The following is a 4,763-nucleotide window of genomic DNA, read 5'->3' on the forward strand; positions in this document are numbered from 1 at the left end:
GGGTGCGTGTGGCACAGAAAGTAGGACAGGAATCGGGGGTCCAGGGCACGTGTGGGGCAGGAATCGGGGTCCTGACCGCAGGGCGCGCGGGTGGAAAACGGAAGAGGGTACCGGGTCTAGCGGGGGAAACGCCAGGCAGGTGTTCTGACCGCGAGCACGACCCCTCAAAACTGCTGGAGGTGCCGGGGATTGAACCCGGGACCTCGTACATGCTAAGCACGCGCTCTACCACTGAGCTACACCCCCGACTGTGAGCACGCCCCTTTGGATTCCTGTCGTGATTTATAATCATTACTTCCTGGTCACCTAAAGATTTGGTAACCTGCAGGGAGCGCGCGGTGCGAGCTGCCTCGTTTGCGAAACAGGCTGAGAAGCGGTTTCAAAACACAAAACAAACAAAAAAAACCCTCAAAAGCACAAAGTGAGATTCCAAACGAAGAAGGAAGCTGAAAAGAGACGGTCAGTCTTCTCTCGCTCTTCCCCGCTTCATTTCCCGTGCTCTGCACTCCTTCCCCCACTCCCGCCCCCAGAGGCCGCAACAGGTGCGGCGCAGCGGGGGGCGGGTGTGCAGGGGGGGGGACAGCCAGAGGAGGGGGAGGGAGGCGCGCGCGCAGCGGGGGCGTGTGGCGGGGGGAGCCCAGGGGGTGCGCAGCGCCTCCCGCCTCCGGGGGTCCGAGACCCTCAAATCCTCCCCATCTCCGGGAGGCAGAAGCCTCCGCTGAAGGCTGGGCGGTGGTGGCAGGGACCGTCCCCGCGGGGTCACCCTGTCCTGGATGGACCCCGAGGACAAGCTGGGAACCTGGGTGGCAGGTACCCCTGCCCTGGGGCCAGCCGAGGGCGGCAGGGGTGCTGCTGGGGGGGAAGGGTTGAGCTGGCCCAGCAGCCCTGACTTCCTCCTCCCCACTACCCCCCCCTCCACGGTCAGACCCCCCCAGCTGTGAAGAATTCGGGGTTCCTCGGATGGTTTGGGGGACCGCTCCTCACGCTGTAGAGTTGGCTGGGTCCGGCCCCACCCCCAGTCGCTGATTTCCCTGGAGTCTTTCTCTGCCTCTGAAACAATTTCAAACTTATTAAAAAAGTAGAAAAAAATAAAAATAGTACAAAATTGCCCCTATTCCCTTGACCTGGATTTGGCTATTGCTAATATTTTACTCCATTTGCTTTGTGGTTTGACTGCTCTTTCTCTCATTAGGGAGTATCACATGTTCAGTTACCCTTAAACCCTTGACCTCATGACCTCAGGACTGTGGTGAACGGGAGAAGTTAACCCTAACAGACAGCTGTATTTAATCTACGGTTTGCATTTGACCCAACTGACCCGATCACCCCTCCTACAACATCTAGTCTGGGGATGGTATTGCATTTAGTTGGCCTTTTTAGTTTTCTTTAATCTGGAACATTTTCACAGATTTGGAGGGGGGGCGGCTTTTATGACATTAACATGCCATTTGAAGCATGTCCTTTTTTTATTGTTTGTTTCTTTTTTTAATAGAATGTCTTTCGCTTTGGGTCTGTTTTCTTATGATCACATTCAGGGCATGCATTTCCCACCAGAGTACTACATAGCTGATGTGGGGATACTTATCATGGATAATGTGGGGGTAATTACCTGGAGACTGTGCCTTCCATGGTTTGTGGGGGCAGCAACCTAAGACCCCAAACATCCCGCTCTTCATCAAAATGTTGAGAGATGATGCCAAAGTGTCGGTCCAGAATACAGCAAAAGTAGTTAAGAAATGGAACAAAGTCAGCCATGACAGACGAACCTCACCACAGGTCATTTGCACCTCCTCCCATCAGGGGGTGGAGTCTAATTTATTCCTCTGAACCTTGAATCTGAGCTGCTCTGACCAGTGGAGTACAATGAGGTAATGTTGTGGCACTCTCAAGCCTGGTCTCAAGAAACCTTGTAGTGTCAGCCTTCTCTTTCCTGGAACACTGCTATCATTTTGTAAGAAAGCTGGGCCACCATCTAGAAAGAGCACAGTAAGGAAACCTGATAAACCAGAAACAGTCCCTGCCTACTGTCGGATATGGTTGGGGCTGTCCTGGAGCCGTCAGTCTCCAGCTGACCTGTGAATTGGCTGCAGAGAGACTAGTCCAGCTGACCCCACAAACAGAAGAGATGATACAGCCCATGTGAGCTCTGCCCATATTACCAACCCCTAGAATTCTGAGAAAATGAGTGGGTGTTGCTTTAAGCCCCTGAGTTTTGGGGTAGTTTATTACACAGCCACAGAAAATGGATAAAAGAACATAGTAGAGATGTAGGATCAAATAAGAAATTCTGAGTATATATAATTATAGCCCAGGAATAGAAGAAGAGAAAAACGTAGGTGAGGTCATATTCGAAGACATAAGAGATTAGAATTTCCCAGAACTGGAGAGAAACTTTTTATATGTAGATTCAGAAAGCTCAGTGTATCACAAGCAAGGAAAAGTAAATAACCATAACTTCACACTTCACACTGAAATTGTGTTACCAAAGAGAAGGTCTGAAATCAGCCAGAGAAAATGGACGGATCTACTGCAAAGGAGGAACAGTTACAATGCTAACAAGAACCTTAATTTCCATAACAAACCAGGGAAAAAGGAAATCTATTTTAGAAGGATTGAAATAAAATAATTGTCAATCTAGACTTGTGTGCTCATCAAACTAACCTTCAAGAATGGTCGCTTTTTATTTTTATTTTTATTTATTTTTTTAACGTTTATTCATTTCTGAGAGACAGAGTGCGAGTGGGGGAGAGGCAGAGAGAGAGAGGGAGACACAGAATCTGAAGCAGGCTCCAGGCTCCGAGCTGGCAGCACAGAGCCCGACGCGGGGCTCGAACTCACGAACTGTGAGATCATGACCTGAGCCGAAGTCGGTTGCCCAACCACTAAGCCACCCAGGTGCCCCAAGAATGGTCGCTTTTTAAAAAAAAATTTTTTAAGTTTATTTATTTATTTGGAGAGAGGCAGAGACAGCATGAGTGTGGAGGGGGGGGGGGGGGGGGGGAGAGAATCCCAAGCAGGCTCTGTGCTGCCAGCATAGAACCTGACACGGGGCTTGAACTCACCAAACCATGAGATCATGACAGGAGCTGAAACCCCGAAACCGAGTTGGATGCTTAACTGCCACCCAGACGCCCAAGAATGGAAGCTTTTTAACACCATTTACAAATAAAAACAGGGAGTTTAAAACCAAACCGTCACAGCTGACTTTGTTCCGTGTCCTTAACTATTTTTGCTGTATTCTGGACCAACATTTTGGAGTCATCTCTCAATGTAGTAATTCTTTCTTAGGCTGTAGCTAACATGCTGTTTAGCCTGACCTATCAGGAATTTTTAGCTTCAACTATTGTATCTTATTTCTTGAGTTCTAAATTTTTATATCATTCTACTCATTCTTCTGGCATACTGTCTCCTTAATTTGTTGATGTATATCCCACATCGCTGTTCTTTATCTTGTATCTTAAAATCTCAACATCTGCTGCCGTTTAGGTCTATGTCACCTTTTGTATGTGTGGATCCATAAGCATAGTGGTTTATCTTCTTGCGTCTGTGGTCATCCTTACTGTTGGGAGGGTTGTGTGATCTTACTATGATGAGTCCTGCAGGCCTAACTTGGGGAAATTTTCTCTCACAGAGACATGTTATCAAAACATTGGAACTTACGTGAAGTTAGAGAGAACGATATAATGAATGTCCATATGCATCTCAACCTGGTTCAACAATGATTAACATACACCATTCTTATTTTATCATCCTTTGTTTTCTGAAGCATTTTAAGCTACTTTCAAGCATCATGCATTTGATCTTTAAATATTTCTGTATATAGTCATTTAAAAAACAATAGAGAATAGAGAATAGGTAATAGGTAATAGATAATAGATAATAGATAGTCATTTAAAAAACAAAATTCCAACAAAATTCACATCTAAACAATTTAACAAGATTCTTCATACTATCTAATACCCAGTCCATGGTGAATTTTCTCGGTTTTGTGAACATGCCTTTTTTGTTGTTGTTGATTTGTTTCATTCATAATCTGAAGAAGGTCCACACATTGCTTTTGGTTGAGAAAATCTCTTAAAATTCTCAAGATTAATGGGGTCTCTTTTATTTTTTTTTTATGCTGTTCACTTGTTTATGCAAGTGGGTAATCTGTCCCATGGAATTTCTTATGTTCTAAGTGTGGTTGATTTCACCGTTGCGGTACCACCTAATGTGTTTTTCTTATTCTCCATATCTCTTGTAAACTGGTAGTTAGACAGTGAAGTTTTGGTAGACTCATATTCGGTTGTTTTAGGCTAGAATACATTATGGGTTTTACGGTGGATTTCCTATAGTATCACATCAGGAGGCATATAACCTAGGTTTTCCCACTTCTAATTACGTAAGGCTGTTTGGTGGGTTCAGATCCACACCTTTGTTTTCCACCTAATGGCTTATTCAACCACTGATTATTACTACCTAGATTCATTATGCATTAAGGGTTATAAAATGGTGATTTTTAAAAAGCATTTCTTTTGCATTTTTTATCTGTAAATATTCTACAAAGAGTCACCTTTCTTAATCACTTATTGGTTATCTTTACAAAGGCAAGGTAAATGGTAGGTTAATTATTAAAACAACCTCAAAATGATATACTTCAGAGAAAAAGAAAAATACTAGAATGATAGTCTGAAATGCAACAATAAATAGAGAACAAACAAAATGTGAGCATGTAGGAAAATTTGAACAATAATTATCTGAATAAAATAATAGTAGTATCTAAT

At 44.4% G+C, this 4,763-nt stretch overlaps 1 non-coding gene across 1 annotated transcript; it reads right to left on the minus strand.

Moving 5' to 3' along the window:
* Positions 1-174: 174 nt before the first annotated feature.
* TRNAA-AGC (transfer RNA alanine (anticodon AGC)) lies at positions 175-246 on the minus strand. The gene has a single exon. It is a non-coding gene; the product is annotated as a tRNA-Ala (tRNA).
* Between the last annotated feature and the right edge of the window lie 4,517 nt (positions 247-4,763).

Source organism: Panthera uncia (genome assembly GCF_023721935.1).
Source record: "Panthera uncia isolate 11264 chromosome B2 unlocalized genomic scaffold, Puncia_PCG_1.0 HiC_scaffold_25, whole genome shotgun sequence".
Classification (NCBI taxonomy): domain Eukaryota; kingdom Metazoa; phylum Chordata; class Mammalia; order Carnivora; family Felidae; genus Panthera; species Panthera uncia.